Source organism: Bubalus bubalis, chromosome 2 (assembly GCF_019923935.1).
Source record: "Bubalus bubalis isolate 160015118507 breed Murrah chromosome 2, NDDB_SH_1, whole genome shotgun sequence".
Lineage (NCBI taxonomy): Eukaryota > Metazoa > Chordata > Mammalia > Artiodactyla > Bovidae > Bubalus > Bubalus bubalis.
Window position 1 is genome coordinate 120,928,596 of NC_059158.1, and position 24,055 is coordinate 120,952,650.

A 24,055-nucleotide genomic window follows, 5' to 3' on the forward strand; every position below is an offset into this window, starting at 1 on the left:
AAATACATTGATGGAACAAAATAGAGTCCAAAATAGATCCACATATGTATGAGTGACTGATTTTCCACAAAAGTACAGAGGCAACTGAATGGAGAACTCGTACTCTTTTCAACCAATTGTGCTGAAACACACACACAAACACAAATATATAGTACAATATCTAGTACTTGGGTCCATGTCTCACTGTATATACAAAAAATAACTTTAAATGGATCAAGACAAATATTAACCTCAAAACTGTAAAAATTTTGAAAGTGAATATAAAACAAAATCTTTGCGATCTTTGTGAAATATTTCTTAAACAATACACCAAAAACACAATCCATAAAGGAAAAATTGATAAATTCAACTCCAATCAAATCAAAATATTTGTTGTTTGAAGGATACTGTTAAGGAAATGACAAGAAACTGACAAGTAGAAAATCTTTGCAATTCATTTCTCTTATAAGAGACTTGTATCTAGAATATTAAATCTCTCAAAATTGGACAGTCTTTACTTTGTGATAATTCCAGTATCTGGATCATCTGTGGTTTCCATTTCAGTATTTGTTAGTTTTTATGGAATTCAAAAAGGTATGTCTATAAGCTTACTGTGACTCTGTATGATATTATCTTCCTTCATAGGACATTTATTTTGTTTTGAAGGCAGTTGCAGTAGAAAAAGATAATGCAAAATCAGTAAAAAATTTAGATAGTTTTAGGGAAGGCTTAAACATTTTTTGTGTGTGTGCTTTTCTTAGTTTGCCCTCTTTCTATGGTATGAGCTTTTAGTAGTCACGATTCAAGGTCTGGAATATTAATCAGGCCCCTCATTCTTGGTTTACCATGAAGTATAATTATTTTTCACTCCAGTGATGTGAAAGTACCAAAAACCCTACTTATATCTTAGCTTTTAACCTCTCAGTTGACTTCTAGCCTTACAATCTTTCATAGGTCCAGTTCAGTTCAGTTCAATCGCTCAGTCGTGTCCGACTTTTTGTGACTCCATGAATTGCAGCACGCCAGGCCTCCCTGTCCATCAACAACTCCTGGAGTTCACTCAAACTCATGTCCATCGAGTCGGTGATGCCATCCAGCCATCTCATCCTCTGTCGTCCCCTTCTCCTCCTGCCCCCAATCCCTCCCAGCATCAGAGTCTTTTCCAATGAGTCAACTCTTCACATGAGGTGGCCAAAGTACTGGAGTTTCAGCTTTAGCATCATTCCTTCCAAAGAACACCCAGGACTGATCTCCTTTAGAATGGACTGGTTGGATCTCCTTGCAGTCCAAGGGACTCTCAAGAGTCTTCTCCAACACCACAGTTAAATATCAGCAAATATTTCAAATGAAAAAGTGGTAAAGAATGCTGGGTTCACTTCAATGTATACTTTTTCTAGGATACTGTTCTTTCAAATTGTGAATGCATTGGTTCCTAATCCTATACCTTCAAATAGTTATGTCATACTTCATTTTAGATTTGATTGGTGTTACTCTAATAATCAGTGATATTGAACATCTTTTCTTGTACCTACCAGCCATCCATATGTCTTCTTTGAATAAATGTCTTTTAAGGTCTCCTGCTCATTTTTCAATTGGGCTGTTTTGTTGTTAAGTTGTATGAGTTGTTTGTGTATTTTGGAGGTTGCCCTTAGGTGGTCTTTTTATTTGTCTATCTTATGGTTTCCTTTGTTGTACAAAACCCTGTAAGTTTGATTAATTCTCATTTGTTTATTTTTGTTTTTATTTCTATTGCCTTGGCAGACAGACCTCAGCAAACATTGGCACAGTTTATGTCAGAGAATGTTTTGCCTATGCTCTCTTCTAGGAGTTAATACTTTGTAAAATTAATTTTATATAGCTTTTGTAGTTATTGATAACAAAGGTATTGGTCTGACAGAAGCTACTCTGTCATTGAAAGAAATAGATGTCTCTCTCCTAGATTATTTAATAGTATAAAGCCATTAAATATGAGAAAGGAAATGACATAACAATTTTCTCCAAAGTGTTCTGAACAATTCATAGATTCCATATCATCAATCTTTACCATACCCTTGTCAACAATGGTAACTCATTAACTATCCAAAGGTCACCCAACAAACCTGTCAGAGGTCCAGAAATAGAAGCTCAACATTCAGTCCAATCCCCAGAGTCACACAAACTATTGATGCCTAATACAAAAATCACATCCTTATTCAGGAAGTACTAAGTAATTCTATCGGTGACTAATCTGTCATTTTCTCAGCTCCATAGCCTCTAAAAAAAAAAGGAAGAGATAAAATGAGAGCATTTTAGTCTTAGATTTTCAAATTGGATGACTAGAATTACTTTTTAAAATCTTTAAATTATTATTATTATTATTAATATGATAGTAAAAGGGCAGAGTCATCTGATTTCTGGGTATTCTTACAAAAAATTTGGATAACATGTAAACCTGATCCTATGATTTTTAGATCCTAGGCTAAAAATGAAGAAGGAACCAACATGTAATTCTAACACATCACAGAAGTAACCACTCAGCTATTCATTCAATAAGTATTTGTCTAATATATGCTTTGGGAGCTTCCCAGGTGATGGCACCCCACTCCAATACTCTTGCCTGGAAAATCCCATGGATGGAGGAGCCTGGTAAGCTGCAGTCCATGGGATCGCTAAGAGTCAGACACGACTGAGCAACTTCACTTTCACTTTTCCCTTTCATGCATTGGAGAAGGAAATGGCAACCCACTCCAGTGTTCTTGCCTGGAGAATCCCAGGGACAGGGGAGCCTGGTGGGCTGCTATCTATGGTGTTGCACAGAGTCAGACATGACTGAAGTGACTTAGCATAGCACAGCAAGTGGCTCAGCAGTAAAGAATCTGCCTGCAATGCAGGAGATGTTGGCTCAATGACTGGGCAGAGAAGATCCCCTGGAGGAGTGAATTACTGTTTTTTGTGCTAGAGACATTGTACTGTACATAACATATAATTCCTTAACCACATAAAACATCCATTCTTATGGAAAGTAGAGATAATAAACAAATCAATGTATAATGCATATGTCAAAAAGTAATAGATTCTGTTTTTAAAGGAGCAAAATAGGATGTAGAGAAGAGGGAAAAGGTCATTTTGGATAAGGTGAGGAGGGAAGTTTTTTTCCTAAAAAATTGACTTTTAAACAGGATTCTTAATGAAGTCAAAGTTGTGGAAGAACCATGCAGATTACCGTAGAAGTACATTCCAAGCAGACAGAAGAGAAAGCAGAAAGCCCTCAAACAAGAAAGTTCTTGGAATATTTGAAGAAGAGCAAGCAAGTCTGTAGCTGAAGCATACAGAGTAAAGATAAGGAATTAGGAAATGAGATAATATAGGGAGTAAAAGGCAAGATCAAATACAGACTTTTAAATTGAGGTAAGTGTTCAGTTTCATTTCAAATTTAACAAGAAGCCACTGGATGGTGAACTAAGGTGAGAAGAATACAATGCAGGCAGGTAAGATCAAAAATAACAAGACTAGTTAGGAGGCACCATTCAAGTTGATAGAGAATGGTGGCATGATATAAGATAAGGGGAAGAAAGGGGTGAAAAATGAAAAGGTTCCAGATAGATCTTGCTGGCGGATTGGACAGTGGGTTTGCTGGATTTGCTAGGATTTCCTGGTGGATTGGATATAGGAAAAACTGAGAAGTCAGGATGATTCCAATCTTTTGGACAAGGAAATGGGTGAATGGAGATGCCATTTACTGAGAGGAAGAGCACTGGGAAGATGTCAGACTAAGGGTAGGAAATCACAACCATCTTCATCCCAGACTCTTCACTGGCTTGGAGCTCATTAATGTAAGTAAGAACTTAGAAAACTCCTTATGACCCATTGATTTGCTTCTCCACCCTGTGCTCTTTCTTCTCCAAGAACCTCAGCAATCTATGAGATCTCTAAGAGGATATGTGTGGATCCAAAGGAAAATGGTACAGGCAGATTATTGGATGAGAAAGGTAAAGACATCCTGAGTTGAGAGAGCACTTAAGCTTAACTAAAATCAACAGTGTACTTTCCAGATTGGCTTACTGTATTGAGAAATAAATATTTCAAAGTGATTGCTCAAGTGCTCAGGTTTCTTCTACAGGTTTCAGATATGTTTTGGAATAGAGTAAATAACATCTTCAACATCCTCATATTTTTCTTACCCCAACCTTGGCATCTCCTCTAAGTTATAGGTTCAGGTGCTGAAGGAAGGGAACTATTTAATTTTCATTTATTAACCATTTTTAGTTCTGACACTAAATATTTGAATGGCCTATCATATAAATTTATCTAGTGTAATCTATTATCCCCAACTAATTGGATCACTATCATCTGATGTTTTTATCATGGCAGTTAGTCCTGGGTAAGTCAGCAAGAATGCCAAGTCTTAGGAATACAACAAATATCAGAGTATTCTATCCAATGGAAATGTTTCTCATTGTCATCTCTCTCTCTCTCTTTTTTTTTTTTTTTTGCAACTGCATCAGGCAACATATCTCTGGAGACCTCCAAGTTGAGGGTGGGGGAAACTGTTTAAAAAGTGTCTAGTTAACCATAATTGCCATGTTGCATTAAAATAAAGTACTAAAACTTCATCTTCCTGATGGTTAATAGTAAAGAAGTTATCTAAATATATTGAATCTGGTGTACAGTACATAGGCTGAAATGTTAAAATTTTAATATCTTCCCATGCATTCTCAAATGTTAGCATGTTATAGACTTCTATTTCCTTTGAAATAGCTTGCTATCTTTGAGCAGTAATCTGCCATCTAATTTACATTTTTATAATATGTCACATATAGAAAAATATTCACCCTCAAGCCTATATGTTTTTCTCCTCTGAATTTTTTTGTATGGCATAAGGAGCTACAAATTTCATAAAATGATTGCAGCCAAAGAGAAAACCCCTTTGCAGCCAAAGAGAAAACCCTATACCATTTCTACAAAACACCTGATTTTATTATCTGAGAATATTAAGGTAAATTCCTATCACAGAATTACCTAGGTTGAGTTAGAAATATTTCTTAACTCTCCTCATTTATTTGCTGACCTCATGAACATGTAAATATTTGAAAACACCTATGTTCACGTTGGCCACATTTTCCCTAAATGTTGTGTTCTCTTGTGGATACAAAATATACCATAATAAGATCCCTTTAAAACAAATAAATACCTGTCTCCAGTATTCCTAAATTTGGGAAAACTTTCCATTCTCTATTTTTACTAAATATTTGACATCTTTTTCAAAGTTGTGCCTGGAATAGAAATTATATCTCAAAATTGCACTATATTTTAAATATATTGATAAAAATAAAGTAAAATGATGATAATTCCAATTCATATATTGCTGATTAGAGGAAAATTAATTAACCAATCCCCAAAACTTTCTATTTATTAACAGACATTAAAGTCTCAAAACAGGATGGACTTAGATTGTTTAAGGCCCTAATCAATATTTATAAAATTACTTAGATTCTTTCAAAAGCACTATTATTATAAAATTGGAAGGGGTTAAACTAAGATAATATATAATTCCTTGGAATCATGGAAGACCCCTATCTCAGCAGGCAAGGCCTTGATTGTTAACCTGATTGATAATGTGTCCTCTATAAATGAGTGCCTGGAAAGAGTCAATTAGAAAGCATGATAGAGAAAATCTGAGCTTCCTCCACCCTCCCAATAACTCAAAACAAAAAAAAATTGAAGATAATTGTAATTTGAAAAAATTTACAGAAGTTTGTGAGAAATTCTGCATGATTGTGTTGTGAGAGACCCTTTAGAGACTTAGAAGCATCCTAAATAATAAAGGAAACATTATCTTGATTATCTGAAATGACATCTAGTATCTAGTCACCCTCTTGCTGCTGCTGCTGCTAAGTCGCTTCAGTCATGTCTGACTCTATGTGACCCCATAGATGGCAGCCCACCAGGCTCCATCGTTCTTGGGATTCTCCAGGCAAGAACACTGGAGTGGGTTGCCATTTCCTTCTCCAATGCATGAAAGTGAAAAATGAAAGTCAAGTTGCCCAGTCATGTCTGACTCTTAGCGACCCCACGGACTGCAGCCTACCAGGCTCCTCCACCCATGGGATTTTCCAGGCAAGAGTACTGGCGTGGGGTGCCATTGCCTTCCCCGAGTCACCCTCTTAGATATGGTCATAGGCCACTTTTCTCTCTACTCCTAACAAAGAGCTGGGTGCTCAGTCTGCTCAGCTCTTTTAAACATTCACAGAAAGAAGAGGATTTACAGATGTATTGCACGCAGACAATACCTGATTATGATTTAATTACTAGGAAATAAAAAGATATATTTTAAATATATGTGAAGTCATTATTTTGCATATTCCACTACAGGACTTTCCAAGTCTCCTGTAAAGTTCTCTCTCCTTTGGTAGGGGTAGATGGAAAGAACATAAGGAAAGTATAAGCGTTGCAGTGCTGTTAGGGTTTACTTAACTTCATAACCTGGCAAGGTGAATATTCTCATTTTGTAGAGGAAGAACTAAAACTTCCGAGATATTACACAGCTTTCAAAAAAAGAACAAGGAACGATAGGTAGGTGGTTGAACTACAGTTGGAAACTGAGTTTTATTTCTAAGCCCATGTCCTGTCGATCAGAGACAGCAGTGAGCAGTGACTTGAAATAAGATCTTAATTCTCCGCCCAGGAATTGGACCTGGGTAGACTGAATGAAGAATTAAAAGACTCTTACTCCTTGGAAGGAAAGTTATGACCAACCTAGTTAGCATATTAAAAAGCAGAGAGATTACTTTGCCAACAAAGGTCCATCTAGTCAAGGCTATGGTTTTTCCTGTAGTCATGTATGGATGTGAGAGTTGGACTGTGAAGAAGGCTGACCGCCGAAGAATTGATGCTTTTGAGCTGTGGTGTTGGAGAAGACTCTTGAGATTCCCGTGGACTGCAAGAAGATCCAATCAGTCCATTCTAAAGGAGATCAGTCCTGGGTGTTCTTTGGAAGGAATGATGCTAAAGCTGAAACTGCGGTACTTTGGCCACTTCATGCGAAGAGTTGACTCACTGGAAAAGACTCTGATGCTGGGAGGGATTGGGGGCAGGAGGAGAAGGGGATGACAGAGGATGAGATGGCTGAATGGCATCACCGACTTGATGGACGTGAGTTTCAGTGAACTCCAGGAGTTGGTGATGGACAGGGAGGCCTGGCGTGCTGCAATTCATGGGGTTGCAAAGAGTGGGACACGACTGAGCAACTGAACTGGACTGAACTGACTGAGACTGAGTGAAAACCAGTAATTACAACAGCTGTCTACTGGGGACTAGAGGCTAGAAGCAAGGTTCCCCTGCCTCTTGCCCTGATCGAAAAATGCAATTTCTCAAAGAGGAAAAAATCTATAAGATCGGGTACAAAGTTTATTATTACAGATAGCACAGCAAGTGGGGGAGCACACATAGAAACTGTTCAGTTAAGACAGAACCAAGACAGGGATGCACACCTGGAGAGAAATGGCATAGACATTCCCCCTAATGAGGAGGAATACAATAAAGAGGTGGTTGCCATTTATCCAGGGCAGTTCTTCTTGGTCTTTGTTTGCTTATGTGTGGGGCAAATCACTTTAGTCATGTCTGACTCTTTGTGACTCAGTGGACTATAGCCCACCAGGCTCCTCTGCTGATGGGATTGTCCAGGCAAGAGTACTGGAGTGGGTTGCCATGCCCTTCTCCAGGGGATCTTTCCTATCCAGGGATTGAATCTGAATCTCTTATGTCTCCTGCATTGGCAGGCGGTCCTTTAACACTAGTGCCACTTGGGAGGCAGGGTCTTTGTTTACCTTTGGCCAATTATCTGGTTTCCTTTTCCTTACCTGACTTCTCCTAGGTCCCTCCTCAATATGCATGCACAATTTACTCCAAGATGGATTCCAGTACCCCAGAGGTCTATGGGAAGCCTTGGCATCATATATTCTGGGGTGGCACCCTCTCCGTGACCCCCAAGGAGTCTTTCTGCACATGTGCAATGTCTCCCTTGCCCCGAGGATAGGAAATATGTGATCTTATGATCTTTTATTCAAACAGGGTTTAGCCCCTCTCTGTCCCTGCCATATCTATTATCTTAAAATGTTCATAGGAGACAAAGTCCATCTTTTTTACCCTGTTTCTGTTATTTCCGTCTTGAAGCTGAAACAGAAGGCTAGTTGTATCTACCCTGGAACCCATCTATCTCCTGCCTCACTATCATATTTTCTCCTGATTTTGAGTTTTATATAAATTCTAGAATATCATCTTACTAAAGGCTTATTACCAGGATTGAGTGAACATGCAATACTGGGTTTATAACCACTGCCACAGCTTTGAGTAAGACTTTTTATATACTTGGACATAACTGCCTATAAGCTCTAACTTTAGAGTTAGCAAAGTAATATCTTGGTATCTTTTCCCACCTGTACCCCTGCTTATTTGGAAATAGACACACAACTCTTATTTTTCCCATAGGTATGGGCTGTAACTCAAGCTAAGCTGAGCTGACCATAATATCCCATGTCCTTGGCTATGATAATTGGCCCCCAATGGGCTTTTGAACCTAGCCAAACTGATTAGAATTCTCATGTGGGATATATTTGCAGGAGTATCATGGAAATGCCTCATTTCTCTTGGGTCTTAGAATTCCAACTGGCCATATTCCCTGATTTATGGCAAGGCTTTCAGCTTTAATTGCAATGTATACCATTTTAAAAACAATTAAGGTAGCATGAAAGAGAATATAGTTGCCTGTTCATCATGAAAATACAGCAGAAGTGAAAAAAGAGAGAGGGAGACAAGAGGAGAGCAATAGAAGGAGATAAAGAAAAAGAAAATGAGCTAATAACTTTGATTCCTGGTTGAATTATCCAGGGAATTTCATCTCTGTAATTTTTGGTTATATACATGCCTGCTTGGTCACTCAGCCATGTCCAACTCTCTGTGACTCCATTAACTGTAGCCTGCCAGGCTTCTCTGTCCATGAGATTTTCCAGGCAAAAATACTGGATGGGTTGCCATCTCCTACTCTAGGGAATCTTCCTGACCCAGAAATCAAACCTGAATCTCCTGCATTGGCAAGTGAATTCTTTACCACTGAGCCACCTAGGAAGACCTTGCTTATATGAGTCCCCCTAAAATATTTTCTAAAGTAATTGTATTGGATTTGTAATATGCTATTTTGTAACCTAAACATTCTCAACTTACAAACCACTCCAAATTAGTTATGTTATGATTATTTATATTCCCATCACCAATTAACTCTCTGATTTAGAAACTGAAAGATAAGATAAAATTCAAGAATGCATTGCATCAATTGAAATGACTTCACCAAGACATGGTAGCCTGTTTCTGTGGCATACTGGGAAAAAACACACTCATCTTGGTGTATGACACCTAGGTTCTGAGAGAAACTTTGCAGGTTATTGCATGTTTTACTTTGTGCTTCAGTGTCTTCACACTAAAACAAGAACTGTCCTAGATTAACTCCAATGTTTCCTCCTAGTCTGAAATCCTATTGGTGTCTAACATGGAATGCTTTTCAGATTAATATTAGTAACAAAGGTTTAGGTATGTCCCAAAATGGGTGACATAAGAAATAGGAGAAAAACTACAGGGATGTGTTAAGCTATAGGTTGATACCAACCTGGTGAATGCAGATTGTCTAGTTTTCATTCTTCAGTGAGAATACCACAGGGTATCACAGAAAAGAGGACTGTGAGGAGGAGAGAGAGGAACTCCTAAGGGACAAGATGTGCACAAAGGATGTACTGGTATGGGATATTCCTAGATCTCTGGAGTTCTGGTAAGGTAAGTATAAGGCTTTTTGGTTCATATATTTTGGCTTGCATATGTGAGATGGATGAATCTAATTTTCATTGAAATATATCTATTAGGGAAATTTTTGTCCCCTCCAGCAACCAATCACAGGTTGTCTTTCTCCAATACAAAAGCATATAGCATACTCTTCATGGATAATAAATTCATGGAAATATATTTTTTCCCCTTGGTCTATTTATATTTTAAGAAATTACTAGGCACTGCCTCAATGTGAAATGGTTTGACAGTGTATTATTGTGTTCAGTTCAGTTCAGTTCAGTTGCTCAGTCGTGTCCCACTCTTTGCGACCCCATGAATCGCAGCACGCCAGACCTCCCTGTCCATCACCAACTCCCAGAGTTCACCCAGTCTCACATCCATCGAGTCAGTGATCCCATCCAGCCATCTCATCCTCTGTCGACCCCTTCTCCTCCTGCCCACAATCCCTCCCAGCATCAGAGTCTTTTCCAGTGAGTCAACTCTTCACATGAGGTGGCTAAAGTACTGGAGTTTCAGCTTTAGCATCATTCCTTCCAAAGAAATCCCAGGGCTGATCTCCTTCAGAATGGACTGGCTGGATCTCCTTGCAGTCCAAGGGACTCTCAAGAGTCTTCTCTAACATCACAGTTCAAAAGCATCAATTCTTCAGTGTTCAGCTTTCTTCACAGTCCAACTCTCACATCCATACATGACCACTGGGAAAACCATAGCCTTGACTAGATGGACTTTGTTGGCAAAGTAATGTCTCTGCTTTTGAATATGCTATCTAGGTTGGTCATAACTTTCCTTCCAAGGAGTAAGTGTCTTTTAATTTCATGGCTGAAGTCACCATCTGCAGTGATTTTGGAGCCCCCAAAAATAAAGTCTGACACTATTTCCACTGTTTCCCCATCTATTTCCCATGAAGTGATGGGATTGGATGCCATGATCTTCGTTTTCTGAATGTTGAGCTTTAAGCCAACTTTTTTACTCTCCTCTTTTACCTTCATCAAGAGGCTTTTTAGTTCCTCTTCACTTTTTGCCATAAGGGTGGTGTCATCTGCATATCTGAGGTTATTGATATTTCTCCCGGCAATCTTGATTCCAGCTTGTGCTTCTTCTAGTCCAGCGTTTCTCATGATGTACTCTGCATATAAGTTAAATAAGCAGGGTGAAAATATACAGCCTTGATGTACTCCTTTTCCTATTTGGAACCAGTCTGTTGTTTCATGTCCAGTTCTAACTGTTGCTTCCTGACCTGCATATAGGTTTCTCAAGAGGCAGGTCAGGTGGTCTGGTATTCCCATCTCTCAGAATTTTCCACACTTTATTGTGATCCACACAGTCAAAGGCTTTGGCATAGTCAATAAAGCACAAATAAATGTTTTTCTGGAACTCTCTTGCCTTTTCAATGATCCAGTGGATGTTGGCAATTTGGTCTCTGGTTCCTCTGCCGTTTCTAAAACCAGCTTGAACATCTGGAAGTTCACGGTTCACATATTGTGTTAAATTGTGTTAAATCCTTTCATTTTTGCAAAGCACAAGTCTAACTAGTTACTTAGGATCCATGATGATACATGCTGGATGCAGTAAGGTGAAGAAGTGACTGAATTTGGAGTCAAATTTGATTCCTAACTCTACCTCCTATTATCTGGTAAATGAAAGGTCTCAGTGACTCTAAACCTACTTTCTCTTATGCAATATGTGTGTAACATTTACTAGGACACAGAACTGCTGCTGCTGCTGCTAAGTTGCTTCAGTCGTGTCCGACTCTGTGCGACCCCATAGACAGCAGCCCACCAGGCTCCCCTGTCCCTGGGATTCTCCAGGCAAGAACACTGGAGTGGGTTGCCATTTCCTTCTCCAATGCATGAAAGTGAAAAGTGAAAGTGAAGTCGCTCAGTAAGTGTCTGACTCTTCATGACCGCATGGACTACAGCCTACCAGGCTCCTCCGTCTATGGGATTTTCCAGGCAAGAGTACTGGGGTGGGTTGCCATTGCCTTCTCTGATAGAACTGCTATAAGCATTAATTCAGATAACTTATGTAAACCACTTGGCAACAATGTTGTTGTTCAGTTGCTCAGTCATGTCCGACTCTTTATGACGCCATGGACTTCAGCACACCAGGCTTTCCTGTCCTTTATCATCTCTGGATCTGCTCAAACTCATGTTCATCGAGTCAGTGATGCCATCCAACCATCTCATCCTCTGTTGCCCCCTTTCCTTGCCCTCAATCTTTCCCAGTATCATGGTCTTTTCTAATGAGCCAGCTCTTCACATCCGATGGTCAAAATATTGGAGCTTCAGCTTCAGCATCAGTCCTTCCAATGAATATTCAGGATTGATTTCCTTTAGGATTGACTGCTTGGGTCTCCTTGCAGTCCAAGAGACGCTCAAGAGTCTTCTCCAACACCACAGTGCATCAATTCTTCATCATTCAGCCTTCTTTACATCCCAACTCTCACATCCATACATGACTACCAGAAAAATCATAGATTTGACTACATGAACCTTTGTTGGCAAAGTAATGTCTCTGCTTTTGAATATGCTATCTAGGATGGTCATAGCTTTTCTTCCAAGGAGCAAGTATATTTTAGTTTCATGCTGCAGCCATCATCTGCAGTGATTTTGGGGCCCAAGAAAATAAAGTCTGTAACTGTTTCCACTGTTTCCCCATCTATTTCCCATGAAGTGATGGGATCAGATGCCATGATCTTCATTTTCTGAATGTTGAGCTTTAAGCCAACTTTTTCACTCTCCTCTTTCACTTTCCTCAAGAGGCTCTTTAGTTCTTTGCTGTCTCTCATTAGGGTGGTGTCGTCTGTATATCTGAGGTTATTGATATTTCTCCTACTAATCTTGATTCCAGCTTGTACTTCATACAACTTAGTATTTCTCATGATGTACTCTGCATATAAGTTAAAAGAACAGGGTGACAATAAACAGGGTGATGATATACAGCCTTCCTTTTCCAAACTGGAACCAGTCCTTTTTTCCATGTCTGGTTCTAACTGTTTCTTCTTGATTTGCATACAGGTTTCTCAGGAAGCAGGTAAGGTGGTCTGGTATTCCCACCTCTTTAAGAATTTTCCACTGCTTGTTGTGATCCACACAGTCAAAGGCTTTAACATAATCAATGAAGCAGAAGTAGATGTTTTTCTGGAAGTCTCTTGCTTTTTTTATGATCCAGTGGATGTTGGCAATTTGACTTCTGGTTCCTCTGCCTTTTCTAAAACCAGCTTAAATATCTGGAATTTCTCGGTTCATGTACTGTTGAAGCTTAGCTTGGAGAATTTTCAGCATTACTTTGCTAGCATGTGAGTGAGTGCAATTGTGTGGTAGTTTGAACATCCTTTAGCATTGCCTTTCTTTGGGATTGGAATGAAAACTAATCTTTTCCAGCCCTGTGGCCACTGCTGAGTTTTCCAAATTTGCTGGCATATTAAGTGTAGTACTTTAATAGCATCATCTTTTGGGATTTGAAATAGCTCAACTGGAATTCCATGATCTACACTAGCTTTGTTCATAGTGATGCTTCCTAAGGCCCACTTGACTTCACACTCCAGGATGTCTGGCTCTAGGTGAGTGATCACACCATCATGGTTACATTGGTTATTAAGATATTTTTGGTAGAGTTCTTCTCTGTATTCTTGCTACCTCTTAATATCTTCTGCTTCTCTTAGGTCCATATCACTTCTGTCCTTTATTGTGCCCATCTTTGCATGAAAATATTCCCTTGTATCTCTAATTTTCTTGAAGAGTCTCTCATATTCTATTGTTTTCCTCTTTTTCTTTGCATTGATCACTTAGGAAAGCTTTCCAATCTCTCCTTGCTATTCTTTGGAACTCTGCATTCAGATGGGCATATCTTTCCTTTTCTCCTTTGCCTTTCACTTCCCTTCTTTTCTCAGCTCTTTGTAAGGCCTCTTCAGACAACCATTTTGCCTTTTAGTATTTCTTTTTGGGGGGGATGGTTTTGATCACCACCTCTTGTACAATGTTATGAATCTCCATCCATAGTTCTTCAGGCACTCTGTCTTCAGATCTAATCCCTTGAATCTATTTGTCACTTCCACTGTATAATTGTAAGGGATTTGATTTAGATCATACCTGAATGGCCTAATGGTTTTCCCTAATTTCTTCAATTTAAGTCTGAATTTCTCAATGAGGTGTTCATGGTCTGAGCCACGGTCAGATCCTGGTCTTGTTTTTGCTGACTGTATGGAGCATCTCCATCTTCGGCTGCAAGGAATATAATCAATCTGATTTCAGTATTGACTGTTTGGTGATATACATGTATAGAGTTGTCTCCTGTGTTTTTGGAAGAAGGTGTTTGCTATGACCAGTGCATTCTATTGGCAAAACTCTGTTAGTCTTTACCTTATTTCATTTTGTATTCCAAAGCCAAACTTGACTATTAGTCCAGGTAACAGTCTTTCCCTTTAAGAAGTTTCCACAATTTTCTTATCTTCACTCATCAGAGGGCAGACAGAATGAAAACCACAGCCACAGAAAACTAACCAAACTTATCACATGGATCACAACTTTGTCTAACTCAATAAAACTATAAGTCATGCCTTGTAGGGCCACCTAAGATGGAAAGGTCAAGGTGGAGAGTTCTGACAAAAACACAATCCGCTAGAGAAGGGAATAGCAAACCACTTCAGCATTCTTGCCTTGAGAACCACATAAACAGTATGAAAAGACAAAAAGATAGTACACTGAAAGATGAACTCTCCAGGTTGGTAGGTGCCCAATATGCTACTGGAGAATAGTGGAGAAATAGCTCCAGAAGGTATGAAGAACCTGAGCCAAAGTGGAAACATCCAGCTGTGAATGTGTCTGGTGGTGAAAATAAAATCCAATGCTGTAAAGAACAATATTTCATAGAAACCTGGAATGTTAGGTCCATGAATCAAGGTAAATTGGAAGTGGTCAAACAGGAAATGGCATACAACAGGTGCTTAAAAATGTTAATCTCCTTCTAACAAGTCAAAACTGGTTTAATAAATAAAGCACGTTATTGTGTCTTTTTAATTTCACTGAGATGACTGCATGCTTTAATATTCTTTAGATCATCTTAGTAAAGTCTGAAGCCATTCCTAACTCGACTTAATTCTTTGTACCAATCATATTATATTTTAAATTGTATGAAAATATTTATTAAGATATAATTGACATATAACATTATATTAGTTTCAAGTGTAAAACATAGTTATTTGGTATTTGTATATACTGTGAAATCTGGAGGAGGAAATGGCAACCCACTCTAGTATTCTTGCCTGGATAATCCCATGGAGAGAAGAGCCTGGCAAGCTATAGTCCATGAGGTCACAAAGAGTCAGACACGACTGAAGCAACTTAACATCAACAATAGCAACATACTGTGAAATAATCACAAGATATGTTTAATTAATATTCATCACCACACAGTTATTAATTATTATTTTGTGGTGAGGACATTTAAGATCTACTCTCCTAGCAAATTTCAAATATACAATACAGTATTATTAACTAGAGTTACCATGTTACCATGCTCTGCATTCCTGCAAGGAGATCCAACCAGTCCATTCTGGAGATCAGCCCTGGGATTTCTTTGGAAGGAATGATGCTAAAGCTGAAACTCCAGTACTTTGGCCACCTCATGTGAAGAGTTGACTCATTGGAAAAGACTCTGATGCTGGGAGGGATTGGGGGCAGGAGGAGAAGGGGATGACAGAGGATGAGATGGCTGGATGGGATCACTGACTCGATGGATGTGAGTCTGGGTGAACTCCGGGAGTTGGTGATGGACAGGGAGGTCTGGCATGCTGTGATTCATGGGGTCGCAAATAGTTGGACACGACTGAGCAACTGAACTGAACTGAACATTCCATTTATGAGTTATTTATTTTACAACTGGAAATCTGTAGCTTTTGATCTCATTCACCTATTTTGCTCAAACCCTATTCTTCTGCTAACCACTAATATGTTCTCTGAATATACTTTTTTTTATTTTCTAGATTGTATGAACAGTATTAGCAACAAAGCTTAATTAGGCATTCAGATACTTCTTCTTACTTACTTTACATTGAAATAATCCATCATCTTCCAAGAAACAGAAAAACTCAAGATTTTGCTGCTTTTCTCTGTACTGGTCAGATTCTAGTTGTTAGGTTGCATTGGTCATTTTCACTGTAGGAAGAAAAGAAATAATTGCATAAAAAATATTTCCTGATTTAATAAAATGGAAAACTTAGTGGAAGTTTAAAACAGATAAATTGGTTACTTTGTAAAAGAGATGATTAATGTAAGTCTTAAACCAACTTCTAATAATGTTATGGTTCAATATAAGCAAGATAATGATTAGGTTTCCCTCTTTTTAACCAAGCATAGCATGAGAAAAGAATTCTCATTATATCAAAGAGAATTTGATGCTTGATATTCACATACACTTATAGCAAGAGTGATTAATTAATATCATTACATTTATTTTGTGCTTCTGCTTTCAGAAAAAATTTCATACAAATTCCTATATAATTCTAACAACAAACCCGTGAAATGGGTGTTATTTCCCTCATCTTAAACATGGGAGTTAAATGGTTTACTTCTTATGATGGAGATTTGAATTCAGACTTCAATTCTGCTTATAAACCCAGTTGGGAATTTGGGAGACTTTGAGGAGATAGCAGTCTGAACACATCTTGGCTTCTCTTTACTTCAGTTGCAATCCATTTGTGTTACTAGCTATGAAGCTAGCTAGTGATTTGTGAAGCACCCTGGGCTTGCAAGGGACATGCCCTTGTTGCTTGCTATTCAGTAGCAAGTAGACAAGCAGTAAAGGCTTTGTCCTAAAGGAAATCAACCATGAATATTCACTGGAAGGACTGATGCTGAATATAAGGTCCGATATTTTGGCCACGTGATACAAAGAAGACTCACTGAAAAAAACCTTGAGGCTAGGGAAGATTGAGGGCAAGAGAAGGGATGAGATGATTGGATGGCATCATCAACTTAATGGACATGAATCTGGACAAACTCTGGGAGATAGTGAAGGACAAGGAAACCTGGAGTGCTGCAGTCCATGGGGTCACAAAGAGTTGAAGAAAATTTCGCTACTGAACAATAGCAACAAAGGCTTTATGTGGCACTTTGTGACAAGTGCAAGATCTTAGGTCCCACCCAAATCCACGAATCATAATCTGCTTTATCATAAGGTCCCTCCAAGATTTGTTTGCAAGTTAAACATTTTTAAATTTATTTTTTTGTTGGAGAATAATTGCCTTACAGAATTTTGTTGTTTTCTGTCAAACCACAACCTGAAATATCCATTAGGTATACATATATCCCCTCCCTGTTGAACCTCCCTCCCATCTTCTGCCCCATCCCACCTCTCTAGGTTGATACGAGCCCCTGTTTGAGTTTCTTAGCCACAGAGAAAATTCCCATTGGCTATCTATTTTTCATATGGTAACACAAGTTTCCATGTTACACTTTATATACATTTCACCCTCTCCTCCCCTTTCCCCATAAGTCTATTCTCTATGTCTGTTTCTCCACTGCTGCCCTGTAATTAAATTCTTCAGTATCATTTTTCTAGATTCTGTATATATGCTTTAGGATATGATAGTTATCTTTCTCTTTCTGACTTATTTCCCTCTGTATAATAGACTCTAGGTTCATCCACCTCATTAGAACTGATTCAAATGTGTTCTTTTTTATGGCTGAGTAATGTCCCATTGTGTATATGTACCACATTCTTTATCCATTCATCTGTCAATGAGCATCTAGGTTGCTTCCATGTTCTAGCTATTATAAATAGTGCTTCGGTGAACAATGGGATACATGTGTCTTTTTCAATTTTTGTTTCCTCAGGGTATATGCCTAGGAGTGGGATTGCTGGGCCATATGGTGTTTTTTGTTTTGTTTTTAAATTAATTCATTTACTTTAATTGGAGGCTAATTACTTTACAATATTGTAGAGGTTTTTGCCATACATTAACATGAATCAGCCAAGGGTGTCCATGTGTTCCCCATCCTGAACCCCCTCCCACTTCCCTCCCAGTCCCATCCTTCAGGATCGTCCCAGTGCACCGGCCCTGAGCGCCCTGTTTCATGCATCGAATCTGGACTGGCGATCTATTTCACATATGATAATATACATATTTCAATGCTATTCCTTCAAATCATCCCACCCTTGCCTTCTCCCACAGAGTCCAAAAGTCTGTTCTTTACATCAGTATCTCTTTGCTGTCTTGCATAAAGGGTTACCATTACCATCTTTCTCAATATCATATATATGCATTAATATACTATATTTTTGTTTTTTTTCTGACTTACTTCACTCTGTATAATAGGCTCCAGTTTCAACCACCTCATTAGAACTGATTCAAATTCATTCATAGCTGAGTAACATTCCATTGTGTATATGTACTACAGCTTTATTATCCATTCATCTGCCGATGGACATCTAGGTTGCTTCCATGTCCTATCTATTGTAAACAGTGCTGTGATGAACAATGGGGTACACATGTCTGTTTCAGTTCTGATTTCCTCGGTGTATATGCCCAGCAATGGGATTGCTGGGTCGTATGGGAGTTCTATTTCCAGTTTTTTAAGAAATCTCCACACTGTTCTCCATAGTGGCCATACTAGTTTGCATTCTTACCAACAGTGTAAGAGGGTTCCCTTTTCTCCTCACCCTCTCCAGCATTTATTGTTTGTAGACTTTTTGATAGCAGTCATTCTGACTGACATGAGATGGTACCTCATTGTGGTTTTAATTTGCATTTCTCTGATAATGAGTGATGTTGAGCATCTTTTCATGTGTTTGTTAGCCATCTGTATGTCTTCTTTGGATATATGCCTGTTTAGGTTTTTTCCCCACTTTTTGATTGGGTTGCTTGTTTTTCTGTTATTGAGTTGTATGAGCTCCATGTATATTTTGGAAATTAATCCTTTGTCAATTGTTTCATTGGCTATTATTTTCTCCCATTCTGAGGGTTGTCTTTTCACCTGGCTTATAGTTTCCTTCCCGCCCACTGCCCCTGGCCTCAGGCTTAGGGGCGTGGGGTAGCTCCTCCCGGCCACTGCCCCTGACCTCGGACGTGGGGTAGCTCCTCTCGGCTGTTCCTGCACCATCCCAGTCTGGTACTCTCGGCTGCTGCCCACGTTGAAGGTCAGGAAGGGCGGCGGTGAAGAGATACCCCTCGTCCAAGGTAAGGAGAAATGGCTGCGCTTTGCTGGAGCAGCCATGAAGAGATACCCCACGCCTAAGGTAAGAGAAACCCAAGTAGGATGGTAGGTGTTGCAAGAGGGTGTCAGAGGGCAAACACACTGAAACCATACTCACAGAAAAATAGTCAATCTAATAACACTAGGACCACAGCCTTGTCTAACTCAATGAAACTAAGCCATGCCTGTGGGGCAACCCAAGATGGGCGGGTCATGGTGGAGAGATCTTACAGAATGTGGTCCACTGGAGAAGGGAATGGCAAACCACTTCAGTATTCTTGCCTTGAGAACCCCATGAACAGTATGAAAAGGCAAAATTATAGGATACTGAAAGAGAAACTCCCCAGGTGAGTAGGGGCCCAATATGCTACTGGAGATCAGTGGAGAAATAACTCCAGAAAGAATGAAGGGATGGAGCCAAAGCAAAAACAATACCCAGCTGTGGATGTGACTGGTGATAGAAGCAAGGTCCGATGCTGTAAGGAGCAATATTGCATAGGAACCTGGAATGTCAGGTCCATGAATCAAGGCAAATTGGAAGTGGTCAAACAAGAGATGGCAAGAGTGAATGTTGACATTCTAGGAATCAGCAAACTCAAATGGACTGCAATGGGTGAATTTAACTCAGATGACCATTATATGTACTACTGCGGGCTGGAATCCCTCAGAAGAAATGGAGTAGCCATCATGGTCAACAAAAGAGTCTGAAATGCAGTACTTGAATGCAATCTCAAAAATGACAGAATGGTCTCTGTTTGTTTCCAAGGCAAACCATTCAATATCACAGTAATTCAAGTCTATGCCCCAACCAGTAACACTGAAGAAGCTGAAGTTGAATGGTTCTATGAAGACCTACAAGACCTTTTAGAACTAACACCCAAAAAAGCTGTCCTTTTCATTATAGGGGACTGGAATGCAAAAGTAGGAAGTCAAGACACACCTGGCTGCTGCTACTGCTGCTAAGTCACTTCAGTCGTGTCTGACTCTGTGCGACCCCATAGACGGCAGTCCACCAGACCCCGCCGTCCCTGGGATTCTCCAGGCAAGAACACTGGAGTGGGTTGCCATTTCCTACTCCAATGCATGAAAGTGAAAAGTGAAAGTGAAGTCGCTCAGTTATGTCTGACTCTTAGCGACCCCATGGACTGCAGCCTACTAGGCTCCTCCGTCCATGGGATTTTCCAGGCAAGAGTACTGGAGTGGAATGCCATTGCCTTCTCCAGACACACCTGGAGACACATCTGGAGTAACAGGCAAATTTGGCCTTGGAATACAGAATGAAGCAGGGCAAAGACTAATAGAGTTTTGCCAAGAAAATGCACTAGTCATAACAAACACCCTCTTCCAACAACACAAGAGAAGACTCTATACATGGACATCACCAGATGGTCAACATCGAAATCAGATTGATATATTCTTTGCAGCCAAAGGTGGAGAAGCTTTATACAGTCAACAAAAACAAGACCAGGAGCTGACTGTGGCTCAGACCATGAACTCCTTATTGCCAAATTCAGACTAAAATTGAAGAAAGTAGGGAAAAAGACTAGACCATTCAGGTATGGCCTAAATCAAATCCCTTATGATTATACTGTGGAAGTGAGAAATAGACGTAAGGGCCTAGATCTGATAGATAGAGTGCCTGATGAACTGTGGAATGAGGTTCGTGACATTGTACAGGAGACAGGGGTCACAACCATCCCCAGGGAAAACAAATGCAAAAAGCAACATGGCTGTCTGGGGAGGCCTTACAAATAGCTGTGAAAAGAAGAGAAGCAAAAGCAAAGGAGAAAAGGAAAAATATAAACATCTGAATGCAGAGTTCCAAAGAATAGCAAGAAGAATCGCTTTTTCAGCGATCAATGCAAAGAAATAGAGGAAAACAACAGAATGGGAAAGACTAGAGATCTCTTCAAGAAAATCAGAGATACCAAAGGAACATTTCATGCAAAGATGGGCTCGATAAAGGACAGAAATGGTATGGACCTAACCGAAGCAGAAGATATTAAGAAGAGATGGCAAGAATACACAGAAGAACTGTACCAAAAAGATCTTCATGACCCAGATAATCACGATGGTGTGATCACTCACCTAGAGCCAGACATCCTGGAATGTGAAGTCAAGTGTGCCTTAGAAAGCATCACTATGAACAAAGCTAGTGGAGGTGATGGCATTCCAGTTGAGCTATTCCAAATTCTGAAAGATGATGCTGTGAAAGTGCTGCACTCAATATGCCAGCAAATTTGGAATACTCAGCAGTGGCCATAGGACTGGAAAAGGTCAGTTTTCATTCCAATCCCAAAGAAAGGCAATGCCAAAGAATGTTCAAACTACTGCACAATTGCACTCATCTCATACGCTAGTTAAGTAATGCTCAAAATTCTCCAAGCCAGGCTTCAGCAATATGTGAGCTGTGAACTTCCTGATGTTCAAGCTGGTTTTAGAAAAGGCAGAGGAACCAGAGATCAAATTGCCAACATCTGCTGGATCATGGAAAAAGCAAGAGAGTTCCAGAAAAACATCTATTTCTGCTTTATTGACTATGCCAAAGCCTTTGACTGTGTGGATCACAATAAACTGTGGAAAATTCTTCAAGAGAATTTTCAAGAGATGGGAATACCAGACCACCTGATCTGCCTCTTGAGAAATCTGTATGCAGGTCAGGAAGCAACAGTTAGAACTGGACATGGAACAACAGACTGGTTCCAAATAGGAAAAGGAGTACGTCAAGGCTGTATATTGTCACCCTGTTTATTTAACTTATATGCAGAGTACATCATGAGAAACGCTGGACTGGAAGAAACACAAGCTGGAATCAAGATTGCAGGGAGAAATATCAATAACCTTAGATATGCAGATGACACCACCCTTATGGAAGAAAGTGAAGAGGAACTAAAAAGCCTCTTGATGAAAGTGAAAGTGGAGAGTGAAAAAGTTGGCTTAAAGCTCAACATTCAGAAAACGAAGATCATGGCATCCAGTCCCATCACTTCATGGGAAATAGATGGGGCAACAGTGGAAACAGTGTCAGACTTTATTTTTCTGGGCTCCAAAGTCACTGCAGATGGTGACTTCAGCCATGAAATTAAAAGACGCTTACTCCTTGGAAGGAAAGTTATGACCAACCTAGATAGCATATTCAAAAAGCAGAGACATTACTTTGCCAACAAAGGTCCATCTAGTCAAGGCTATGGTTTTTCCTGTGATCAGGATATGAGAGTTGGACTGTGAAGAAGGCTGAGCGCCAGAGAATTGATGCTTTGAACTGTGGTCCCTGAGCGTCCCTTAGGCTGCAAGGAGATTGAACCAGTCCATTCTGAAGGAGATCAGCCCTGGGATTTCTTTGGAAGGAATGATGCTAAAGCTGAAACTCCAGTACTTTGGCCACCTCATGTGAAGAGTTGACTCATTGGAAAAGACTCTGATGCTGGGAGGGATTGTGGGCAAGAGGAGAAGGGGACGACATAGGATGAGATGGCTGGATGGCATCACTGACTCAATGAATGTGAGTCTGAGTGAACTCTGGGAGTTGGTGATGGACAGGGAGGCCTGGCATGGTGCAATTCATGGGGTTGCAAAGAGCCAGACATGACTGAGCGACTGATGTGATCTGATAGTTTCCTTTGTTGTGCAAAAGCTTTTAAGTTTAATCAGGTCCCACCTGTTTACTTTTGGTTTATTTCCATTACTATAGGAGGTGGGTCATAGAGGATCTTGCTTTGATTTGTGTCATTGTGTGTTCTGCCTATGTTTTCTTCTAAGAAATTTATAGATTCTGGTCTTACATTTAGATCTTTAATCTATTTTAATTTTATCTTTGTGTGTGTTGTTAGGAGGTGTTCTAATTTCATTCTTTTGCAAGTAGCTGTCCGGTTTTCCCAGCACCATTTATTGAAGAGGCTATATTTGCCCCATTGTATGTTCTTGCCTCCTTTGTCAAATATAGGGTACCCACAGGTGCATAGGTTTACTTCTTAACTTTCTATTTTATTCCATTGCTCTATGTTTCTGTCTTTGTGCCAGTACCATACTGTCTTGATGACCGTAGCTTCATAGTATAATCTGAAGTCAGGAGTTGATTCCTCTAGCTCCATTCTTCTTTCTCAAGACAGCTTTAGCTGTTCAAGGTCTTTTGTGTTTCCATATGAATTGTGAAAGTTTTTTGTTCTAGTTTTGTGAAAAATGTCATGTCTTTGATAGGAATTGCACTGAATCTGTAGATTGTGATTGGTAATACAGTCATTTTCACAATATTGATTTTTCATAGCCAGGGACATGGAATATCTCTTCATCTGTTTATGTAGTCCTTGATTTCTTTCAGCAGTGTCATAATTTTCTGTGTACAGTTCTTTTGTCTCCTTAGGTAAGTATTCCTAGGTATTTAATTCTTTTTTGTTGCAATGGTGAATGGGAATGATTCCTTAATTTCTGTTTCTGATTTTTCATTGTTAGTATATAGAAATGCAAGTGATTGCTGCAACTTTCCTAAATTCACTGCAACTTTTTTATACTGCAACTTTCCTAAATTCACTGATTAGCTCTAGTAATTTTCTGATAGTATCTTTAGGGTTCTCTATGTACAGTATAATATCATCTGCAAACAGTGAGAGCTTTACTTCTTTTCTGATCTGGATTCCTTCTATTTATTTATTTATTTTCTTCTCTGATTGCTGTAGCTAGGACTTCCAGAACTATGTTGAATAATAGTGGGGAAAGTGGGCACCCTTGTCTTGTTCCTGATATTAGCCAAATGCTTTCAGTTTTTCACCACTGAGAATAATATTTACTGTAGGATTATCATATATGGTCTTTACTATGTTGAGGTAGGTGAACTCTATACCCACTTTTTTGTAGAGCACGGCGGCAGCTGTGACCAGCACACCAAGCGCGGCCAAGAGGAGCTACCCCACATCTGAGGTTAGGGGCAGAAGCCGGGAGGACCCCATGCCCGAAGGGCGGTGGCCAAGAGGAGTTACCCCATGTCCGAGGTCAGGGGCAGTGGCTGAGAGTGCCAGGCTGAGACAGCGCAGGAATGGCTGAGAAGAGCTACCCAAGTCCGAGGTCAGGTGCAGCGG